The sequence below is a fragment of the Pleurodeles waltl genome, chromosome 3_1 (assembly GCF_031143425.1).
Source record: "Pleurodeles waltl isolate 20211129_DDA chromosome 3_1, aPleWal1.hap1.20221129, whole genome shotgun sequence".
Taxonomy (NCBI): domain Eukaryota; kingdom Metazoa; phylum Chordata; class Amphibia; order Caudata; family Salamandridae; genus Pleurodeles; species Pleurodeles waltl.
In genome coordinates this window covers 875,674,763-875,699,748 of record NC_090440.1, presented here as the reverse complement: position 1 = coordinate 875,699,748, position 24,986 = coordinate 875,674,763, and the positions used below count along the sequence as shown (strand labels likewise).

At 50.1% G+C, this 24,986-nt stretch overlaps 1 long non-coding RNA gene across 1 annotated transcript in view; it reads left to right on the top strand.

Annotated features, from left to right (window-relative positions):
- LOC138284727 (uncharacterized) overlaps positions 1-805 on the top strand; it is a 137,199-nt gene extending 136,394 nt beyond the window's left edge. Inside the window, exon 3 of the long non-coding RNA XR_011201449.1 lies at positions 589-805. This is a non-coding gene — a long non-coding RNA (uncharacterized lncRNA). The remainder of the gene's footprint in view (positions 1-588) is intronic.
- The last annotated feature ends 24,181 nt before the right edge of the window (positions 806-24,986 follow it).

Genomic DNA, 24,986 nt, shown 5'->3' with positions numbered 1-24,986 from the left:
TAGACGGCGCAAAACTTTTTGACGCTAAACTGCGTTAGCGCAGTTTAGCGTCGAAAAGTATAAATATGGGCCAAAGTGAGGACATGGGTCCAAAGGTGAACTACATTTCACCTCTAACATGGCCTTTTCTACCACTTCAGATTTGAAAAGTGCTGTGAGAGAAGAAATTCAGTGCTAGTAATAACATTTGCTTTAATCATATAAGATGTATTAACATGAAAATGTCTAATAACCTACAATTGTGATTTTCTGTTTGTCCACCATCGAAAGCAAGGCCTGCACATGATTTTATAAAAATGTACTAACTTTGTAATGAAAAACATGTCAAGACCATGTTCTCTGCTAAATTAAATGCTGAAATAATGTGAGTATTTCTTCTTTTCTGCTGGGCCTCAAGCAGATGAGATTACAGCGACTGTTTATCTAACAAATTTGCCCACGGAAGAAACAGTTAGTTCTGCACATGTCCGTTGTGTAACAAACTTCTTTTGTTTTAGTCACAAGTTTATTCTGTGTCTGTACCAATTAAATGTATTTCTCTCAAGGAAATGAAACTGATATGAAATGTTTCCACATCTTTGTAACTAGTGTCCGGTAGCAGTGTATGCTAGAATGGTTGAACAAAAGGCTCCACTGACACAAGTTGGAAGCAGGTCTAAGAAGCTACAATTAGTATCGTTTGGAATTACGTCAATGGGAGAAGCGACAAATCAACGTCTTGCAAACCAATAATGTGTCTCTTCGAATGTATTTCCTATAGCAGATGATTTTTTGATTGGATCTTCTTTCTTTCCTGATGCTTTTAACCAATGAAAATTACGTATGTGTTTTAATTAAAAGAACATCTCACGGAGAGCTTTAGGTCACTCATTCAGTCATTCTATCATTCTTTGTTCTGGAGCATATTTTGCTCTTGAGCCTTTCATAGTAATCTGTCACTTTGACATTTCATGCTTTACCAATCAGTCTACTGACAACTTGGTATTTTATTATGCCTGTTCTAATGCTGAACTAATACTTTGATGCTTTAGTGATCTTAAAGTCCAAATCCTAAACTGTCCCCCTCACCCTGCCCTATCTTGATGCTGATGCTGCTGTCCCCCTGATGAAGTCGTAACCGCTTTGTTGGCTTTCCTAGGTATTAGGTAATTATGATTGGTCTGCGCATTGTTATTTGTCTTTTGTTGTTCAGGTACCAACTGCTAAAGCTGCTAAGTTGGTCTAATACTGCTGTTTATTTTGATATTGCCATAGTTAGATGTTTTCCAAATTAGTGTTACTAAAACATTTGCATGAAGCCCAGCATGCTAATGCTAATCTGAGGTTACTGAGGGGTTTCATCATGCCAATGAACTGATGTTAATTTTGCTTGCTGAACAAATGTGTTACATATCTTTTTCTCAAATATTGCTGCTATTAATGAGTGTTTTCGCTGTTGAGATTATCGTTCTTGTTGCTTTATTCAAGTTAAGATACTTTAGGGGATATAGACAGCCTGTGATGTTTCTTTATCTTTATCATTTGACGTTGAAACTAATCTTCATGATTTTAGCATTGTTAATATAGGGAAAGAAGCCTTTTAATTGATACCAATTGGTGTGGTTATTTGAGGACAAATTGGTCATGGTGTGTTCTTTACTGACTCTCTATTATTGTTGAACTGCTTATTATTAATGTGCGTTAAAATACCTAACAGTATCAATTTAAACGAGTCAAAAGATTAATCGACCTTAAGCAAGGCCGAATGCTCGCTATTTTTTACACAAAATAAATAGGCCAAAGCCGCGCTAACAGTTTCAAGCTGCGTAAATGGGCCAAAGCTCTCCCGTGAGAGTCAAAATTCTAAAATTCTTAAAAGAGCTCTCCACTAGAGGAGGTTAGTCTTCAAAAGTTGCATAAATCTTCTGTATTTTCTCATTGAAAAATTCAGTCAGCTCTTCACAGCGCTGAGCTGAAGTATCGATTGTGTGATTTAGACCAGTGGTCCACAACCTGTAGTCTGGAGACCCCTCGGGGTCCGCGGAGTCTCCTCAGGGGGTCCGTGACTGCTGAGAAAATTAAATAATATTAGCAGATTAGGTTCCCAGCGTTTAGTAATGACTCAGTTGGGGGGGTCCCTGGATTCCAATAATGATTTAGTGGGGGTCCCTGGGTTCCAGTATTGACCAAATGTAGGGGGCCACAGAAGTCAAAAGGTTGGGAACCACTGAGTTAGACATTCAGCATGAGTCGGTTCCTTCATTGTTTTAAACATCTCCCTCGATGAGCCGCTGTTCCCCTTTTATCCTTTCAGAAAGTACTGTGTTTTTGCATTTCTGACTGCCTTATGATAAGCTTTCAGGGTGGTTTTATATGCCAGCTGATCTTTGAGGTCCTTTGATAGCTGCCACCGGCACTCAAGGCTTTGCAATTCCTCTTTCCTAATCTAAGTTGGTTAGAACACCACTTTTCTGATGAGGATGTTGTAGAGGACTCGCATGACTTCCAAGGAGCGCATGCATCCAATGCCTTAATTATGGCTGTATTAAAATCCCATAAAATATTTTCTAGTGGGCGTCATCTCTGATCCCAGGAGGGCTAAAGGTATTGGGTAAAGGACTCAGGACAGATTTTTCTCCAAGCTCTCTTCTGGGCAGAGGTAGTGCTGGAATTCGCTGATACACCACTACACAACATGAATGAAAAAATAATAAAAAATTGTCAGACCAGAGGATAGGGTCAAGACTATGGGGGTCATTCCAACCCTGGCAGTCGGTGTTAAAGCGGCGGCCAACCCGCCAACAGGCAGGCGGTAAAAAAAATGGAATTCTGACCCTGGCGGAAACCGCCAACAGAGACCGCCACTTTAACACTCCGACCGCCACGGCGGGACAAACAAACAGCGGTCACCGCAAACAGACAGACGGGAGACAATTTACCGCCCACCCTATCACAACCCACCAATCCGCCACCTTTTCCGGGGCGGTAGCCCCGCCAATAAAAACACGGCGGAAACAGCCATTACGAACGGAAAACGCTCACCTCTACACACTCCACGAGGAATCTGGACAGCATGGAACCCGAACTACACATCCTACCAGCTATTCTCTTCCTGCTCCTCTACCAGGAGCACGAACGCCGGCGCAGAAGACAACGGTGAGTACTGCACCTACGACACAGGGGAGGGGGGAGGCAAAAAATTACGGGGACACACATACGCGACACACCCACCCTCACCCTCACCCACAACTACATACACATCAATGCAGAGCAACAACTCAGAGTGACACCCCCAAACCCCCCGGAAGAATGCAAAGACAAAATAAAATGATCATGAAATTAGAAGTATATTGTACGGCTAAGTAAAAAAATATATCAAACATCTATAACTATATATACATATGTAAATTGTCCAGTCCAAATTGGGTATCAGCCATTGTTCGTGGGCCAATGGGCCTAAACACATGGGCAAAGCCCCCACAGGATACCCGACTCCAATGGAGAGAACACTGCAGGGGCATCAGATAGCAAAACTACAGGCACCTCAGGGGGAAGAGAAGGGGGGCACCTCAGCCAGATGAGTCCACGACGCCAGATCCATGAGGGGCCTCCATGGCCACTGTTCAATCCTGGGGAGTGCAAAGCCACAGTCTCACAAGTCTCTACGTTGGGTGGATTGCCCACTGTGCCATCCTGGGGAGTGCAAAGCCACAGTCTCACAAGTCTCTACAGTGGGTGGATTGCCCACTGTGCCATCCTGGGGAGTGCAAAGCCACAGTCTCACAAGTCTCTACAGTGGGTGGATTGCCCACTGTGCCATCCTGGGGAGTGCAAAGCCACAGTCTCACAAGTGGATTACAGACTCCACTGGTTCTGGAGGAGGCATGGTGCCCAGAGTGCTCCGTGCAGCCCTGCCCGACACAGATGCGGGCCTGCCCCTTCTGCCAATGGGCCAGCGGTGCTTGAGACGGCGGTGCCCAGCGGAGCGGTGCAGAGACGGCGGTGCCCAGCCGAGCGGTGCTTGAGTTGAAGGGCCCAGCGGAGCGGTGCTTGAGATGAAGGGCCCAGCGGAGCGGTGCTTGAGATGAAGGGCCCAGCGGTGCAGAGACGGCGGTGCCCAGCGGAGCGGTGCTTGAGTTGAAGGGCCCAGCGGAGCGGTGCTTGAGATGAAGGGCCCTGTTCAGCGGTTCTTGAGACGGCGGTGCCCTGTTCAGCGGTGCTTGACCTGAAGGGCCCTGTTCAGCGGTTCTTGACTTGAAGGGCCCTGTTCAGCGGTGCTTGACTTGAAGGGCCCTGTTCAGCGGTTCTTGACTTGAAGGGCCCTGTTCAGCGGTCCTTGACTTGAAGGGCCCTGTTCAGCGGTTCTTGAGACGGCGGTGCCCTGTTCAGCGGTGCTTGACCTGAAGGGCCCTGTTCAGCGGTTCTTGACTTGAAGGGCCCTGTTCAGCGGTGCTTGACTTGAAGGGCCCTGATCAGCGGTGCTTGACTTGAAGGGCCCTGTTCAGCGGTGCTTGACTTGAAGGGCCCTGTTCAGCGGTCCTTGACTTGAAGGGCCCTGTTCAGCGGTTCTTGAGACGGCGGTGCCCTGTTCAGCGGTGCTTCACTTGAAGGGCCCTGTTCAGCGGTTCTTGAGACGGCGGTGCCCTGTTCAGCGGTGCTTGACCTGAAGGGCCCTGTTCAGCGGTTCTTGACTTGAAGGGCCCTGTTCAGCGGTGCTTGACTTGAAGGGCCCTGTTCAGCGGTGCTTGACTTGAAGGGCCCTGTTCAGCGGTCCTTGACTTGAAGGGCCCTGTTCAGCAGTTCTTGAGACGGCAGTGCCCTGTTCAGTGGTGCTTGACTTGAAGGGCCCTGTTCAGCGGTTCTTGACTTGAAGGGCCCTGTTCAGCGGTGCTTGACTTGAAGGGCCCTGTTCAGAGGTTCTTGAGACGGCGGTGCCCTGTTCAGCAGTGCTTGACTTGAAGGGCCCTGTTCAGCGGTGCTTGACATGTGTGTCCAGGTCACCAGATCCGGCCATTACATGGATTTCACTCGCCACCTGACATGTGGCTGCCGGGCCCTTCGTGCACATCTGTCTTGTCGCTTGCGGGGCCCTCCTGTGCTGCCGTCCCGGGCCCGTGGGTGTCCTCCTGCACACCTGGAATGGGGCTGGTGGGGCCCTCCTGGGCAGCTCGCCTGCTGCCGGACTTGTCGGGCGTGCTGCCCTTGCCGCCCTTCCCTGCTCGTCTGTGGCCCTTTCCTCCCTTTGGCGGTGTGCCAGGTGGCACCCCACTCCCTGACGGTGCCAGGGTAGTGCTTTTGGAGCCTGCTGTCTTTGGCCTGTCGCGCCGGGCACTGGCTTTCTTGGCTTTTTTTTTCAGGGGGTGGGCTGGCCCTTTACTCCTGGCAGAAGTAGCTGGCCTTGAAGGTGGTGGACTCCAAAATCCTTGGACTATTGTCTTTGTAGGTCCAGGTTTTGTGGTGGCTGAGGTGCTGATTGGAGTCTTAAGAGATGGAGGGGGTGGGTCAGTTGTTGGAAAGAGGTCAAGGTTGGAAAGGAAAATCAATTTAGAAAGACAGGGACGGGTAGTTGTAGTGGGTATGGGAGTGGAGGAAGAGGATGTGGTTGTAGGAGAGTGAAGTCTGGTGTCTTTGGGTGCAGGTGCTTGTGCTGGAGGCTGTCGTGAGGTGGATGGCTGTTGGGTGGGTGGCTGACTGCGTTTGTGTGGTTTGGAAGAGGGGGTGACAGACACACTGGGAGAGGACACAGGGGATGTGTAAATGGTAGTGGGGGTGGTGACTGCACGTGTGCGGAGTGTTCTGGTGGGTGTGCTGGTGATGGACGTAGTGGCTGAAGATGTGGTGCATGCAAGTGTGAGTGGAGACGTCACAGGGAGGGAGGAGGGAGACGAGGAGGAGGGGGACACAGAGGAGGCAGTGGCTGTTGGCATGTCTGCATGTGGATGTTGCTTGGGTGAATGCTTGTGGGATGTGTGGTGCTTATGTCTGGATGAACTTCCCTTGGGTGTTGAGGTGTGTGCAGGCAGGTCTGTAGGTGTGTCTGGGATAGGCAGAGGTACAGGGGAGTGGGACTGGGTTGAGGAAGTTGGAGGAGGAAGGCAGGAGACAGGGACAATGGCTGCCATCAGTGCTGAGGCCAGAGCGTTGAACGATCGCTGATGGGCAGCCTGACCCGAATGAATGCCCTCCAGGTATGCATTACTCCGGTGCACCTCCCTTTCTACACCCTGGATGGCATTCAAAAGGGTAGACTGCCCAACAATGAGCGTCCTCAGGAGGTCAATGACCTCCTCACTGAGGGCAGCAGGGGTAACTGGGTCAGGGCCTGAGGTGCCTGGGGCGAAGGAGATGCCCACCTTCCTGGGTGAGCGGGCACGGGGCGAAGGCTGAGGGGCTGCTGGGAGGGCGGAGCTGGTGCGCTGGGTGGCGGCTGTACCTCTTGTTGCGGTGGGCACGGATGTTGCCGCCACCACAAGGGAGCTCCCTTCCGAGGACGTGTCTGTGTCGCTGGTGTCACCACGTGTCCCCGCTGTGGAGCTCCCCTCGCCCTCCGTCTCACTGGTGAATTCTGAGTCAGTTGCATGGCCCTCCATGGCCATGTGAGATGCAGCTCCCTCGTGCTCCGATGCCACTTCTCCTCCGCCTGATGATGCTAATGCACACATGAACAGGAAGACCACCAAAAAGGGGGGGGGGGAGAAACAAAGACATGTTGAGTGCATGCATTGGCGACACCGTTGGCGGAGAGGACAGACACAGAAGCCCCCTGCACTACGCCGCGCACTTGGGGTACACTACTCAATCCGTAGGACATGGCCTACAAGCCTATGGACGACAACTACACACATAGGTGACTCAGGGCCATGAATAGCTGTACTAGGCAACCTACAGAGGTGGGGGGCGGGGGCACAGGGCCATGCCTAACGGAGGGGCCTAGCCTACAGAAATTGCCCTGGCCTAGGGATACCCACAGCCCTCCTCCCCCACCCAGACACCTCCAATGTGCGCAAAATCAGCAGAATGTGCTTGTACTCACCCCCTTGTGTCTGCTGTGATGTCCTCACGCGCCCATCCAAATCGGGGTAGGCCACCGCCAGGATCCGGGATATCAGGGGGGTCAAGGTACGACTGGCACCCCTCCTACGTTGGGAGGCCATCCCCAGCAGAGCCTCAGCAGTCTTCCTGCTCCCGCGGCGGATGTCCTCCCACCTCTTCCGGCAGTGGGTGCCCTGTCTGTTGTGGACCCCCAGGGTCCGGACGTCCTTGGCGATGGCACGCCAAATGTTGATTTTCTGATGGACGCTGACCTATGTGACATGTACAGGGGGAGAAAATAAAAAATCATCACCTTCTGCATGCTCGATGTGAGTGGCCCCCCATCCCCACCCTTGCCATGTGGCACATGCTCTCATCTGTCGTTTGATGCATGCCTCATTCGCACCCCTCCCCACCATCTTTCATTCACCCCACTCAACCCAGGCATTGGCCACAAAGCATGGTCCCAGTGTACTTACCTGTTGGTCTGGAGGACCGGAGAGTAGCGCACACTGGGGGAGGACCCCATCCACGAGTTTCTCCAATTCTTCAGAAGTGAAGGCAGGGGCCCTTTCCCCAGTCGCAGCAGCCATTGTCTCTTCCAGACCGAGGTCACAGCAGCACTTGCAGTATAGGTCCTCTCCTGTGGATGATCAGGTATCGAGTGATTAAGCAGATAGAAAATGGCGGTCACGCCAGCGGCGGTGCGTACCGCGGCGGGGCGTACCGCCGGCGCACATCGTCATTGGCTCCTGAAACCCATAGGGTTCAATGTTAACCAATGCGGCTTTGCGCCGCGGTCTTCGACCGCCTACCGCCACGGTGTGCCACGCCAGCGCATTGACCTCACATCCCACTGTCGCACTTCACAGGTCAGGCAGCCGCCATTTCAAGGGCCCCCATATCTTAATTTCTACTGCGTCACACATGCCTAGGCCTTGCATCAACACTCATACAAGCCATTCAATGCATTGAGAATCGTGTACTGTGCAAGCTGTGGGAACGTACCTGTGGGTCGATTGACTCTGTGCTCCATGTTGTCCTTCCTAGGCACCGTCCGCTGGGACTTGCGAGGAGATGGAGGAATCTTCCCGTGTACAGACCGCTGGTGGACCTGTCGACAATGGAAGAAAGACATGTCATACTGACATACAGGCTTGACAGAGCCACTATACAGGAACTGTGTGCCCAGCTGGAGCCAGACCTGATGTCACCCATCCGCCAACCCACAGGGATCCCCCCTCTAGTGCAGGTGCTGTCAGTACTCCATTTTTTGGCAAGTGGGTCATTTCAAACAACAGTGGCCATTTCATCAGGGATGTCTCAGCCTATGTTTTCCAAGGTGTTGTCTAGAGTGTTGTCTGCCCTGCTGAAATACATGCGGAGCTACATTGTTTTCCCTGAGGTGGGCGATTTGGCTACAGTGAAGGGTGATTTCTATGCGCTTGGACATATTCCCAACATCATTGGTGCAATTGATGGGACACATGTTGCTTTGTTCCCCCCCAGCACGAGTGAACAGGTGTACAGGAACAGAAAAAGTTATCATTCCATGAATGTCCAGGTGGTCTGTTTGGCTGACCAGTACATCTCCCATGTAAATGCCAAGTTCCCTGGGTCAGTGCATGACGCGTACATCATGCGAAATAGCAGCATCCCTTACGTGATGGAACTACTTCAGAGACACCGTGTGTGGCTAATTGGTGACTCTGGTTACCCCAACCTGTCATGGCTACTGACCCCAGTGAGGAATCCCAGGACAAGGGCAGAGGAACGGTACAATGAGGCCCATGGGCGTACTAGGAGGGTGATCGAGCGGACCTTCGGCCTCCTGAAGGCCAGGTTTAGGTGCCTCCATATGACAGGTGGATCCCTAATGTACTCACCAAAGAAGGTGTGCCATATCATCGTGGCCTGCTGTATGCTTCACAACCTGGCTTTGCGACGCCAGGTGCCTTTCCTGCAGGAGGATGGTCCAGATGGTGGTGTTGTGGCAACTGTGGAGCCTGCGGAGAGTGAAGAGGAGGAAGACGAAGAGGACGACACAGACAACAGGGACACAGTAATACTGCAGTATTTTCAATGACATACAGGTAAGAATCAACACCGGCATTTTACATTTTCTTAAAGTCTCCTGCCTCTCTACTGTCTGAGTTCCCCCAGTGTATGTTAACTGAGTTGTGACTTTCCCTTCCAATTTCAGAGATGTGGGCCCCACTCCGTGACCGCTGCTTTGTTTCCCCATGGACTACAGCTGTGTGACAGTGGTATGTTGTCATCACAATGTAACTGGACATTTTGGCACGGTTCTGTGTAATACATTTGTTCAAAAATACAGGCAGACTCCAGATTATTTTTGTGCAACAAGTGTGTTTATTAAAGTGCTCAATTTTGTGAAATGGTTGCAATTCGGTGATGGGTGATGGTGGAGGAATGTCCATGGCAGAGTCCAGATTTTCAGTCTCACAGTTGCATTGTCCATATGTCTGTGGAAGGTGGAGCAGGGGCAGGACCGTCGCCATCGTCTCCTGGGAGTGGTGGTATGCTCCCATGATGGAGGATATGTCCTCGTGGAGAGTGAGTTCCCTGGGCCTGTCCCCCCCATGTCGCACAGCAGCCCTCCCGGTTCCCCTGTTTCCCTGGGCCTCTGTCCCCTGGACCGTGTGCCCACTACCACTGCCCCCAGGTCCCTGTTGTTGTTGGGGTGGTGGGTTAACCTGGGTGCCCTGTAGTGGTGGACACACCGCTGACATGACGTGTCCTGGAGACAGAGGCATGGGCCCGCTGGGTGGGTGCTGTGCTGGTGTTCCCAGAGGGGGGTAGGTCTGCTGTGGCCTGTGGCTGTGTGAGGGGAACCGACTGTCCCGAGGTCCCCGATGGGCCGGGCTGGTCATCTGGGTCCAGGGAGACAGAGCTGCTATCATCACTGTGGGCCTCTTCTGGGGGTGGAATGGACATTTCTGGACCCTCCTGGGCGGTGTCGTGGCGTTCGGGTCCTGCAGGGGTATAAGAGTATGGTTATTGCTTCTGTGTGTGCCATAGCATGCAATGGGTGGGTGCCCGTGTCCCCCAGTGCTGGCATTCCCTTGTGGGGGCTGTTGTGACGGTGGTTTGGGGGGGGTTGGGTATGTGCAGTGGGCATGCTTAGGTGATGGGTGTCCATGGTTTGTGGTCGCATGCAGGGCTTGGTGTTGGGATGGGTGGGTTGTGATGGTGAGACATTAGCAAGGAGGATGTGTGATGGGGGTGGGCGGGGAGGGTGGGGGTATGATTTGGCATGCCCGTGGGTGGGGGGGGATGAAGTAGTTGAGATTAGACTTACCAGAGTCCATTCCTCCGCCTACTCCTGCGAGGCCTCCAGGATGCAGGATCGCCAAGACCTGTTCCTCCCATGTTGTAAATTCTGGGGGTTGAGGTGGGGGTCCGCCGCCAGTCTTCTGCACCGCGATGTTGTGTCTGGATACCATGGAACGCACCTTCCCCCGTAGGTCATTCCACCGCTTCCTGATGTCGTCCCGATTTCGTGGATGCTGACCCACATCGTTGACCCTGTCCACTATTCTTTGCCATAGCTCCATCTTCCTGGCAATGGTGGTGTGCTGCACCTGTGTCCCGAAGAGCTGGGGCTCTACCCGAACTATTTCCTCCACCATGACCCTGAGTTCAGCGTCTGAAAACCTGGGGTGTCTTTGGGGTGCCATTGGGTGGTGTGGATGAGGTGTGGGGTGGTGTTTCTGGTGATGAGTGTGGTGGTGTGTGGTGTTCTGTGCGTGGATGTTGTGTGAGTGATGGTGTAACGTGCCTGTGAATGCTCTGTACTAGCTGGTGGTGTCTCTCTCTGGCCTTAGTCAATAAATGGTGGTCGTAGGGGTTTGTGGGTGATGTGGGTGTGTGTTTTATATTGTGTTGGGTGTGTGGGAGGGGTGTTTGTATGTGTATCAGGTGTGTGTATTTCAAAATGTCCAATGTGGCAGTGTTTTGGAGCTGTGTGTGTATTTTGACTGCGGCGGTGTGTACCGCCAATGGAATACCGCGGTTGAAAGACCGCCGCGTGGATTCGTGGGTCGGAATGGAATGGGCGTATTTCTGTTGGCGTGACGATGGAGGTTTGGTCATCGCCAGTTTTTCGCTGGCCGTTGGTGTGGCGGACTTTTGTGGATGTCGGGTTTTTGGCGGTTTGCCTGTTGCGGGTCAGAATGACCGTGGCGGTTTCCCGCGGCCGTGGCGGTGTTATGGCGGTCTTCTGACCGGCGGTAAGCGCCTTTTACCGCCGAGGTCAGAATGACCCCCTATGGGTCTTAATCATTCCAGTGTTGGAAAATAGCAGGTCCAGAGTGGGTCCTGCCTTATGAGTCGGGCCTTCTATCCATTGTTTAAGATGTAAAATTTGCATCTCATTTTCCAGCGTGCTGTCGATGGAGGCCGTCTTGTTCTCAAAGTGAATATTTAAATTGCCAATTAGCAAGAAGCGGTTATACTTTAGGACCAATGGGGACAGTGGAGCAAATCGGTTAGTTTGCGGCTGTGAGTTATAACTGGGGGGGGGGCTTTAGAGAATGACTTCACCCAGTACAACTGCACTGGAAGAATAATATCTCACAGTCTCCATTTGGAGAATTGCTCACTGCCGTACATTTGCAGGAATCCTTACAAATAACTGCAATAGCGCTACCATGTCTGCCCTCCGATCACGTTTTAAAATGCTGTACCCAGCTAGCACTGCAAGTGTTAAATCGGACAGGAAATGGCTATTGACCCAAGTTTCTTTAATAAATATCAAGTCATGTTTAGCATTATTGATAGTGCCCATATATTTCCATGCAGTGTTCGGGCATGGATCTAGCACTGAAGTACACACATTTGAAATTCAAAGCATGTAAATTGTGCTCAATTCCAAGCCCTGTGGTATTTGGACCGGGGTTGAAAAGTTGCCAGACTCTCTAAACTCTTGTAGTTCCCCCCGATTTTAGATGACTCTTCTACATTCTGATATTCCCATTTGCAACTGGCTCAGGAAAATGGTCCAGGAGTAGTCCCAGACCCCATCCCACATTTAGCCCTATTCTTATTATTATCTATTATCTATTGCTATCTATTAAGGCTTCTTGTCACCTCTGTTGAAACGGGCAGGAGTCATGGCACCTGGCGAAAGTTGTGCACGTACAGGTGCGCTTGCCTTTGGCACGCCCGCTGCATCCACCAATGTTTAAATCAATGTTTCCAGTCTCTCAGATAGACCCTGACTCACCCTCAATCCGTCCCTCCTCCAGAAATGGTGGGTGTCAAAAATACTGCAGCGGAGCTAATGCAGAACCCATGTGGTCTAACACATCACAGGTCTGCTGCCATCATCTGCCGACATCGCTTCAAAAGTATAAAAATACCCCCGTCGTCTCAATAGCAGCAGAAAGTCAAATCAGACTGCCCCAGTTAAAACAGCTAAATGAAGTTAAACAATGTGGAAGTGAAATGCAAAAGGCAATATCCCTTAAAATCTCAATAAAAACTTATTTCACATATATCTCAATGTATGAGTAAAGCAAAAACAACCATCGATCCAACTAGGGACACGTCGTGCCCTCGGGACATAGACGTCGACACCCATTGACTAGTGTAAAGGGCCATTTATTAGGACAGGCTTGCTCATCATAATATAACATCAACATAACTGGAACTTTAAATTAACAACTTTTCATCTTTAACCTTTGGAACTCCCCCGTCTTCCATTCTCACTTCATTCCCCCACTTTTCCTCCATTCACCCAGCCTCCTCTTCCGTTCTCCTACACACACCCCTTTTCCTTTCGTCTCCTGTCTGAATCGGGCATCTCTCACTCTGTCATCCTTCACCTGCTTCTTTTTCCCCACTGGAAGGGTGGCAAGGCCTGCCTCTGACTCTCCACCCTCCTTCATCTACTGCCCGGACTGAGCAACATGCCCTAACACTGGCATACTAATCCCCCCCACAGTACCCCCATACACATACTCCCATACCCAAGCACCCCCCCTTTTTCTAATGTAGGGCGGGTGGCCAACCTCGTTGCAGCACGACAGGCTGGCACAGAAGAGGCTGATCCAACCCCAAGCCCCTCCCTATATACCACACACCCTAGACCCTCCCTTTCTAACCCCCAGCCTATCCTGACCTTGGCCGTCTCCTTCCGGCTCGAATGCTCCCATGGAGAGACAGACTGTGTCCTACTCTTCACGGGGCCCTACATAGGGACATAGACTTCGACACATTGACTAGTGTAAAAGGCCATTTATTAGGATTGCTCATCATATCATAACATCAACATAACTGGAAATTTAAATAAACAACTTTTCATCTTTAACCTTTGGAACTCCCCCATCTTCCATTCTCACTTCATTCCTCCACTTTTCCTCCGTTCACCCAGCCTCCACTTCCATTCTCCCACACACACCCCTTTTCATTTTGTCTCCTGTCTGAATCGGGCATCCCCCACTCTGTCATCCTTCACATTCTTCTTTTTCCCCCTGGAAGGGTGGCCAGGCTCACATCTGGCTCCCACCCAGCACAAACCCTTTGGGCATTTTGCTGCTCCACCAGCGAACCCACTGCAACACCTTGTAACCTTTAAACAGGCTCACTCTGCCATAGTTTCTCCAACATTTCCAACATGAAATGCGCATTCCACATTTCCGACAGATGCACTCCATCATCCTGAAAAGCACCTGTTTGTCCTCCTTAATCCCTTTGTGCGTCAGCGCCTTAATGGCATGCGCCCAACAGAAAACCCACATAGCCCGATTGAGCTTCCTCCGAGCCCTTTCAATAGCCCCATGTTTCAGTGCTCCACTCCATTTTCTCCTGGGCACAAATTCCATCCACACTAAACAGGTCCCATGCATGTTTTGCCTCAGCAATGCCAGATCCTGCTGCATGTGTTGCAGTAGGGTGAGCCCAGATAGGCGGATAAGATTGTTTTCCCCAAGGTGTAATACCAATACAGCAGGACATCCCCATGTCGGCATGATCGTTGTTATAAAAGGAAGCAAATTGCCCCACCTCATTCTGCTCTTTCCCCACCACAACACCTCATGCCTGCTACTTGGAAGTCCCAGTGATCATCCATAAACTTGCTTTTCCACACATTTCGCCGCCCAATTGAATGAAGGAGTTTCCGACCAGCCATGTGACCACTTTTGCTTTCTCTGGGCCACTTACGCAACCTGGAAGGAGAAACAAACGTCAGTGTGCAACAATATCCCGCGCCCCTCTCTCCTTAACCCAACACATGAAAAAGACCCCCCACCCCAATGTGGCACAACCTACTATGTCCCCTGAAAAGACTCCAAATAAAGCCCTCACATATCTCTTGCAACATTTAGACCGCCACCTCCCAATATGCCTGATTTGGTCCCAGCCCCAACCCAACCAGCTCCACAGTTGCCGCACCAATCCTAAAGGAGTGAGTACCAAAATTACCCGCCTGCCTCCCCAGGCATGGAAAGCCGTAAGTTTCTTACTATTCACATGACAAAACACACTCCCCCTGCTCCTTGAAACTGTCTGGACATGCACTGGACATGCTTCCACCACGCCCCCTCTGTCCAACCCATATCCATTTCCCCTGGCCTAGTTGATCCGTTTTTGACCACCTCAACCAGATACCCAAGTGCTAACCCTGCTGTTTCACATCCCCCACCCTCACTCCACAAGCTTTCCCCCACCCAACAATTCTGACACACAAAAAGCCCCCAAAAACATCCATATCATACACAAATGAAAAAAAGAGCCACCTCATGGGCATTCACACAACAAACTGGCAGCACATGCAACATTTCCAAGAGCAACTCAAATGTCATAGCTTTGCGCACTACACTACCTGACCCCGATCTTGCCCTCCTTCAACCTTTCAGCATTTTTCACAAAATGTCGTCCTTCGCCGGATCCCAGCCAAAGTACAACTTCCCATAGAAGGACACTCCTGACAACTTGCCCCCGATTGTGGCTGGCTATAAGCCCCTCTGTATCAGAAATATTACAAAACGCAACACTCGAGCCTCAAGTGCTCCCCGCTCCTGCCTCCAGAACTGCCCTTCAAAAACCTAAAAGTCCTGAAATTCCAACCATGCTAGGCGATAACTCCTCACAGTGGATTCCGCTAGCGACATCTCCACTAGTCTCATGACCATCATGCCCCCCACTCCCAAATGTCTGCCGGGACCGCTGTCTTGTGCTCCTCTGAGCCAGGTGCCAATGTGCGGAAACGCTGCCACTGCAAACAAGACAGGGAATCTACGATAGAATTGTTGATCGCAGGAATATGTGCAGCCTTAAATATGATATTCAAAAACAAGCAACGCAGCATAAACCTCCTCAACAGCTGCATTACCCTGAGATCCCTGGCCCTCTGTCTGTTCACCAAGTCAACCACTGTCAAATTGTCTACATGGAACATTACAGTTCTGTTGGCCAGTTTGTCACCCTACACTGACAAAGCCACCAGCAGTGGAAAGAATTCCAAGAAGGCAATGCTCCTGACCTGATTCAACCATTGTGCATGCCATGCCTCCACGCATCACTGCCCATCCCAGAAAAGGCTAAAACCAGAGGCTCCCACTGCGTCCGAAAAAATCTGCACCTGCCAGACAGTGTCTTCCTCCCGAAAGGACATGGAGACCCCGTTGAACTGTGGCAGGAAAAGTTCCCATGCCTTGATGTCCTCTTTCAAACCCACAGTCAGCTGAATCCTGTGATAAGGGAGGGATGCCCCTGACATCGCCAGCCAAATGCACCTGCATAAAGGCCTACCACCCAGCACCACCCTACATGCAAAGTTGAGGAAATCCAGGAGTTGTTGTGCCACACACAGTTCGATCTTCTGTCTCAACCTGATCTGACGCAGAAATTGTAAAATCTTATCAACTTTCTCAGCAGGCAGGCGCGCCATGAAGGCCACTGTGTCCAATTCAATGCCCAAAAAAGTCAACACGCAACTAGGGCCCTCCGTTTTCTCTGGAGCCAAGGGCACTCCAAAGTCCAGCGCCAATTGCTCAATACACTGCAACGCCCTACCACATGAGTCAGAGAGTGGAGTCCCCACAAAAAGGAAATCCTCCAAGTAGTGTGACACCGTCCGATGTCCACTCACTTCAATAAAAACCCACTGCAAGAAGGTGCTGAATACCTCGAACAATGCACAAGAAATCGCATACCCCATGGGCAGCACTCTATCCACGTAAATTGCCCCTCCCAATTGCATTCCCAGCAAAGAGAAATCCTCGGGGTGAATGGGGAGCAGCTGAAAAGCTGCCTTGATGTCGCACTTAGCTAGCTCAGCACCCCTGCCACCCCCCTGTTTGAGCCGAATGGCATCGTCCACTGAGGCGTACACTACCTATGTATCCTCCAGCACGATGCAATCAGTCACAGATGCCCCTTCTGGCCATGACAAGTAATGTATCAGTTGAAAATCCCCCTCGCTCAGATCATCCATGCGCCACCTGTAAAAGGGGCCCACGATTCTGCCCTCTGCCACTTCCTTACTCAATTTAGTCGCCACCACATCAGGCATGTCTTTAGCTGACTGCAAATTGTCTGCCCATCTCCTTGCACGCAGCCCTTGGTATCCCACCCAGAACCCCTCTATGAAACCCCATTCCAATTTAAGGGCCATGTCCGTTTCTGGGTACAGGTGCAACCAGTACAGTAACCTAGCCAACTTAATTGGAGTAGTCGCCTTTTGGCCCAGGAGCGCCTAGCCCACCTCTGCCTCTGGTAGATCTTGACTGTTCCGCCGGACTGTCAAGGGAAAAACATTGCATAACTGGGTGTCTCCCCTCACATTTGGAACACTCATGTTTAAATTTGCAGGGGTGTCTAAACCCCTTGTTGAAGTTCCAACATGCTCCTGAGCTAGGCACTGAGACCCTTTGCGCCGTACCTGCCCCTCCTTGAACGGGGCGCTGCTGAAAAGGCTTATAGACCACTGGCAGACCACAAGCTGTGTGGGTGGATGTCGCAGAATGTGAATAGGCCATCCACTGCATCCATAACTCCGAGTCCACATCACCCCTTGGCTTTTCAAGATTAACACTCACTCTGGCCCTAAACTCCTCATTGTAGCTCAGCCATGCAAACCCCCAAAATGCATTTGGGCCTAACAAATAATGTCCATGTACTTAAATATGGCAATGGCCCTGCCCGAATGTTTTTCACAGTAGATACTAGCATAAATAAAAAATGCGGAGGTCCAACTGTCCAGAGTTATGAGGACCCTAGGCCTACGCGCCAGTCCCCGCTCCTCCTCCTTAGAGCCTTCCTTCTCCTGAATGTCTCTATGAAGGAGCTTGAAAACGTCAACATACTTGTATCTCCAGATCCTTGCTTTTGCCTTGTCTGCTGCATGAGACCCCAATGACATAGCCAGTACCATATGTGGGAGTCGCTTCTTATGGCCGTCCCTGTCCTTGGCGTGGCCCTCCTTGTCCCCGCTTGCCGCTGTCTCCCCTTCCCCACTCTGTGGCAGCAGCACTTTGTCCCCAACCTGGTCCTTGCTGCCTGCTGGTACTGCACCTGTACTGGGCATGCTGTGTATCGAGTCCTGCCCCACTCCCATAGACTTATATTGAGCCGTGCTGGCCTTACCCTTCCGATCACCCCATGGGGACCACCATTCCCCCTTAACTTGGACACCTTGGACAATGGTACCAGCTTCCAACAGCGACTTACACCCGCAACAATCTTTGCGTGAACCCTCGTGCCCACACATGCCAGATGTCGATGCCTGCAAAACATTAAGAGAAGAGGGGGTTGCGCCGCTCTTGCGCCCCTTGACCTCCTTGCTCCCAGCTCACCTCTTTTTCGCGAATCTCCCCATCTTCCCATTCGTCCAAGTCTTTCTCATAATCCAGCTCAACCACATCCTCTTCGTCTACACCCCACTCCTCATCAGCACCCGCTGAATCCACAATGTCACGCTCTTCTTCCATCGCTTGTCCCCCAGGGGATATGCCAGGCGTGTGCTCAATGCACTCCTGCGGTGTAGAGAAGGCCGCCGAAGACCCCTCTGTGGCTTCTGGCCAACATCCTGGGGCCATGTTGCGCCCCGCTGGCTTCACCACCTGTAAGGAAATGCCTCCTTGGCATGGTTACCCCCTATATTTTTGCCTTTGCTGATAGTAAGTTATGATTTGAAAGTGTGCTGGGACCCTGCTAACCAGGCCCCAGCACCACTGTTCTTTCCCTAAACTGTACCTTTGTCTCCACAATTGGCACAACCCTGGCACTCAGGTAAGTCCCTTGTAACTGGTACCCCTGGTACCAAGGGCCCTGATGCCAGGGAAGGTCTCTAAGGTCTGCAGCATGTCTTATGCCACCCTGGGGACCCCTCACTCAGCACATGCACACTGCTTCACAGCTTGTGTGCTGGTGGGGAGAAAATGACTAAGTCGACATGGCACTTCCCTTAGAGTGCCATGCCAACCTCACACTGCCTGTGGCATAGGTAAGTCACCCCTCTAGCAGGCCTTACAGTCCTAAGGCAGGGTGCACTACACCACAGGTGAAGGCATATGTGCAGGAGCACTAGCCCTAGAGTGCTAAGCTAAACCTTAGACATTGTAAGTGCAGGGTAGCCATAAGAGTATATGATCTGGGAGTTTGTCAAACACAAACTCCACAGTTCCATAATGGCTACACTGAAAACTGGGAAGTTTGGTGTGAGAAAGTAGCCTCTTTCTAGCCTTGTTACCCCCACTTTTGGCCTGTTGGTGAGTGTGTGTCAGGGTGTTTTCACTGTCTCACTGGTATCCTGCTAGCCAGGGCCCAGTGCTCATAGTGAAAACCCTATGTTTTCAGTATGTTTGTTATGTGTCACTGGGACCCTGCTAGTCAGGACCCCAGTGCTCATAAGTTTGTGGCCTATATGTATGTGTTCCCTGTGTGGTGCCTAACTGTCTCACTGAGGCTCTGCTAACCAGAACCTCAGTGGTTATGCTCTCTCATTTCTTTCCAAATTGTCACTAACAGGCTAGTGACCAATTTTACCAATTTACATTGGCTTACTGGAACACCCTTATAATTCCCTAGTATATGGTACTGAGGTACCCAGGGTATTGGGGTTCCAGGAGATCCCTATGGGCTGCAGCATTTCTTTTGCCACCCATAGGGAGCTCTGACAATTCTTACACAGGCCTGCCACTGCAGCCTGAGTGAAATAACGTCCACGTTATTTCACAGCCATTTTACACTGCACTTAAGTAACTTATAAGTCACCTATATGTCTAACCTTTACCTTGTAAAGGTTAGGTGCAAAGTTACTTAGTGTGAGGGCACCCTGGCACTAGCCAAGGTGCCCCCACATTGTTCAGGGCCAATTCCCCGGACTTTGTGAGTGCGGGGACACCATTACACGTGTGCACTACATATAGGTCACTACCTATATGTAGCTTCACAATGGTAACTCCGAATATGGCCATGTAACATGTCTATGATCATGGATTTGCCCCCTCTATGCCATCCTGGCATAGTTGGCACAATCCCATGATCCCAGTGGTCTGTAGCACAGACCCTGGTACTGCCAAACTGCCTTTTCTGGGGTTTCACTGCAGCTGCTGCTGCCAACCCCTCAGACAGGCTTCTGCCCTCCTTGGGTCCAGCCAGGCCTGGCCCAGGATGGCAGAACAAAGGACTTCCTCTGAGAGAGGGTGTTACACCCTCTCCCTTTGGAAAATGGTGTGAAGGCAGGGGAGGAGTAGCCTCCCCCAGCCTCTGGAAATGCTTTCTTGGGCACAGATGTGCCCAATTCTGCATAAGCCAGTCTACACCGGTTCAGGGGACCCCTTAGCCCTGCTCTGGCGCGAAACTGGACAAAGGAAAGGGGAGTGACCACTCCCCTGACCTGCACCTCCCCTGGGAGGTGTCCAGAGCTCCTCCAGTGTGCTCCAGACCTCTGCCATCTTGGAAACAGAGGTGCTGCTGGCACACTGGACTGCTCTGAGAGGCCAGTGCCACCAGGTGACGTCAGAGACTCCTTCTGATAGGCTCCTTCAGGTGTTGCTAGCCTATCCTCTCTCCTAGGTAGCCAAACCCTCTTTTCTGGCTATTTAGGGTCTCTGTCTCTGGGGAAACTTTAGATAACAAATGCAAGAGCTCATCCGAGTTCCTCTGCATCTCTCTCTTCACCTTCTGCCAAGGAATCGACTGCTGACCGCGCTGGAAGCCTGCAAAACTGCAACATAGTAGCTAAGACGACTACTGCAACTCTGTAACGCTGATCCTGCCGCCTTCTCAACTGTTTTCCTGGTGGTGCATGCTGTGGGGGTAGTCTGCCTCCTCTCTGCACTAGAAGCTCCGAAGAAATCTCCCGTGGGTCGACGGAATCTTCCCCCTGCAACCGCAGGCACCAAAAAGCTGCATTACCGGTCCCTTGGGTCCCCTCTCAGCACGACGAGCGAGGTCCCTCGAATCCAGCAACTCTGTCCAAGTGACTCCTACAGTCCAGTGACTCTTCAGTCCAAGTTTGGTGGAGGTAAGTCCTTGCCTTCCCACGCCAGACTGCATTGCTGGGAACCGCGACTTTTGCAGCTTCTCCGGCCCCTGTGCACTTCCGGCGGAAATCCTTTGTGCACAGCCAAGCCTGGGTCCACGGCACTCTAACCTGCATTGCACGACTTTCTAAGTTGGTCTCCGGTGACGTGGGACTCCTTTGTGTAACTTCGGGTGAGCTTCATTTCACGCATCCTCGTAGTGCCTGTTTCTGGCACTTCTCCGGGTGGTACCTGCTGCTAAGAGGGCTCCTTGTCTTGCTCGACGTCCCCTCTACCTCCTGGCACAATTTGCGACATCCTGGTCCTTCCTGGGCCACAGCAGCACCCAAAAACGATAACCGCACGATTTGCAGCTAGCAAGGCTTGTTGGTGTTCTTTGAGCGGGAAAACAATTCTGCACGACTCTCCACGGCGCGAGGGATCCGTCCTCCAAAGGGGAAGTCTCTAGCCCTTGTCGTTCCTGCAGAAACCTCAGCTTCTTCTGTCCAGTAGAAGCTTCTTTGCACCCACAGCTGGCATTTCCTGGGCATCTGCCCATCTCCGACTTGCTTGTGACTTTTGGACTTGGTCCCCTTGTTCCACAGGTACCCTCGACTGGAAATCCATCGTTGTTGCATTGCTGGTTTGTGTCTTTCCTGCAGAATTCCCCTTTCACGACTTCTATGTCCTTTGGGGAACTTTAGTGCACTTTGCACTCACTTTTCAGGGTCTTGGGGTGGGCTATTTTTCTAACCCTCACTATTTTCTAATAGTCCCAGCGACCCTCTACAAGGTCACATAGGTTTGGGGTCCATTTGTGGTTCGCATTCCACTTTTGGAGTATATGGTTTGTGTTGCCCCTATCCCTATGTGTCCCCATTGCATTCTATTGTAACTATACATTGTTTGCACTGTTTTCTAAGACTATACTGCATATTTTTGGTATTGTGTATATATATATTGTGTATATTTCCTATCCTCTCACTGAGGGTACACTCTGAGATACTTTGGCATATTGTCATAAAAATAAAGTACCTTTATTTTTAGTATAACTGTGTATTGTGTTTTCTTATGATATTGTGCATATGACACTAAGTGGTACTGTAGGAGCTTCACTCCTCTCCTAGTTCAGCCTAAGCTGCTCTGTTAAGCTACCATTATCTATCAGACTATGCTGCTAGACACCCTATACACTAATAAGGGATAACTGGGCCTGGTGCAAGGTGCAAGTACCCCTTGGTACTCACTACAAGCCAGTCCAGCCTCCTACATTGGTTGTGCAGCGGTGGGATAAGTGCTTTGAGACTACTTACCACTCTTGTCATTGTACTTTTCATAAGAGAAAAATATACAAAACAAGTTCAGTGTATATACACATAACCAAAAAGTTTTGCATTTCCTCTTTTCACTCTTTTCTAAGTGCTGAAAAGTACTTCTAAACTTTCTAAAAAGTTTTTAAAGTTTTTTTTCTGTCTTTCTAAAAAGTTCTGAAAACTTTTTTTTCTCTTTTTCTATCACTTTAACTCTCTCTAAAAATGTCTGGCACAGGCCAAAATGTTGATTTGTCCAAACTTGCATATGATCACCTTAGCTGGAAAGGAGCAAGGAGTCTCTGCATAGAGAGAGGTTTGAGTGTAGGGAAGAATCCTTCCTTGGAATTGTTACTTAACATGCTTAGAGAACAAGATAAGGCTAAAAGTGCCCCATCTGTTGAAAAAGTAGCTAATGGTTCCCAATCTGATCCAGGGACTCCCCCAGGAAAAGATTCAGGAAAGAAACTTCTGAGCCTGCCCATTACTAGACAGTCTAGCATAGTTGTTACTGAGGTGGAGTCACATCATACAGATGATGTGCTCTCACATTACACTGTCAGCCAAGCTGTTAGGGTGCCCTCTGTAAGGGACAGGTCTCCTTCTGTTCATTTCCATCATACCTCTGTATCTAGAAATGTCCCTCCCACCAACCCTGATGACAGATTGTTAGAAAGGGAACTCAATAAGTTGAGAGTGGAACAAACCAGACTGAAGCTTAAAAAGCAACAGCTGGATTTGGATAGACAGTCTTTAGAATTAGAGAAGGAAAGACAGAAGTTGGGTTTTGAAACCCATGGTGGCAGCAGCAGTATTCCCCATAGTCATCCTGCAAAAGAGCATGATTCCAGGAATCTGCATAAGATAGTTCCCCCTTATAAGGAGGGGGATGACATTAACAAGTGGTTTTCTGCACTTGAGAGGGCCTGTGTTGTACAGGATGTCCCTCAAAGGCAGTGGGCTGCTATCCTATGGCTATCATTTAGTGGAAAAGGTAGGGATAGGCTCCTTACTGTGAAAGAAAGTGATGCCAATAATTTTACAGTTCTTAAGAATACACTCCTGGATGGTTATGGCTTAACCACTGAACAATACAGGATAAAGTTCAGAGAGACCAAAAAGGAGTCTTCACAAGACTGGGTTGATTTCATTGACCATTCAGTGAAGGCCTTGGAGGGGTGGTTACATGGCAGTAAAGTTACTGATTATGACAGCCTGTATAACTTGATCCTGAGAGAGCATATTCTTAATAATTGTGTGTCTGATTTGTTGCACCAGTACTTGGTGGACTCTGATCTGACCTCTCCCCAAGAATTGGGAAAGAAGGCAGACAAATGGGTCAGAACAAGGGTGAACAGAAAAGTTCATACAGGGGGTGACAAAGAGAACAGTAAGAAGAAAGATGGTGAAAAATCTCAAGATAAGCATGGGGATAAGGGTAAAACCAAAGATCCCACTTCAAATCTTAAACACTCTTCAGGAGGTGGGGATAAAACAAATTCTTCCTCTTCTTCTCAACCTACACAATTTAAAAAGCCTTGGTGCTTTGTGTGTAAAAATAGAGGCCATAGGCCAGGGGATAAGTCCTGTCCAGGTAAACCCCCTGAGCCTACCACCACTAATACATCAATCTCTAGTGCCCCTAGCAGCAGTGGTACTAGTGGTGGGACTGCTGGCAACAGTCAAGTTAAGGGTGTAGTTGGGTTCACTTATGGGTCCATAGTAGAAACTGGGGTAGTCAGTCCCAAGACAGTTTCTGTCACACCTAGTGGCATTGGCCTTGCCACACTGGCTGCTTGTCCCCTTACAATGGATAAGTACAGGCAGACAGTTTCAATAAATGGTGTTGAGGCCTTGGCCTACAGGGACACAGGTGCCAGTATCACTTTGGTGACTGAAAACCTAGTGCATCCTGATCAACACATCATTGGACAACAGTATAAGATTATTGATGTCCATAACTCCACTAAGTTTCTTCCCTTAGCTATAATTCAGTTTAGTTGGGGTGGAGTTACTGGCCCTAAGCAGGTGGTGGTATCACCTAGCTTACCTGTAGACTGTCTCTTAGGTAATTACCTAGAGGCCTCAGGTTGGGCTGATGTAGAGTTTTATGCCCATGCAGCCATGCTGGGCATCCCAGAGGAATTGTTCCCTCTCATTTCTACTGAAATGAAAAAGCAAAGGAGAGAAGGCCTGAAAACTCAGGATCCCTCTCCATCAACAGGTAAAAAGGGTATCACAGTATCCCCTAACCACCCTACCATTCAGGATGCCATTCCTGTGGTGGGAGAAACCTCTCCTGGGGTGGCACCTGTTCCAAGGGAATCATCAGTTGGCAAAACTGTACTCCCTGAGGTAAAAGTACCTCTCTGTGGGATAACTAACATTGGTGAGAAAAAGAGCACCATTTTAGTTAACATGGAGCATCCCTCCAACCCTCCCAGAGAAACTTTAGTGCAGAAAACCTGCACTGCCTCACAACACTTAGGACAGCATCCCTGCCCTAGTGTGGAGCTCATAGGACAGCATCCCTGCCCTGCTCCAACCCAAGAGAAACAGCATCCCTGTTCTCTCTTCCAGCCATATGGACAAAGTTTTTGCCCAGCTATGACTTTTCTGAGACAGCATCCCTGTCTGGCATTTCCATCACTACAAATAGGTTCAGTGGACAATTCCCACTGCTCTAAACTAAAACTTACTGATAGAAACTCTGAAAATACATCTTCACATTGTTGCTTAGCTAAAAAACTTCAAATAGGGTGGTTCACATCCCCACAGGGAAGAAACCATATAGTGGATGATAAAGGGAGTAACCAGTCTATTACAGAGCTACTCTCTACTTATCACCACTTACACAATAAAGTCTCAACTGGCCAAGGTTAGCCTTATTGTCCTTCGTTTGGGGGGGGGGGTTGTGTGAGAAAGTAGCCTCTTTCTAGCCTTGTTACCCCCACTTTTGGCCTGTTTGTGAGTGTGTGTCAGGGTGTTTTCACTGTCTCACTGGTATCCTGCTAGCCAGGGCCCAGTGCTCATAGTGAAAACCCTATGTTTTCAGTATGTTTGTTATGTGTCACTGGGACCCTGCTAGTCAGGACCCCAGTGCTCACAAGTTTGTGGCCTATATGTATGTGTTCCCTGTGTGGTGCCTAACTGTCTCACTGAGGCTCTG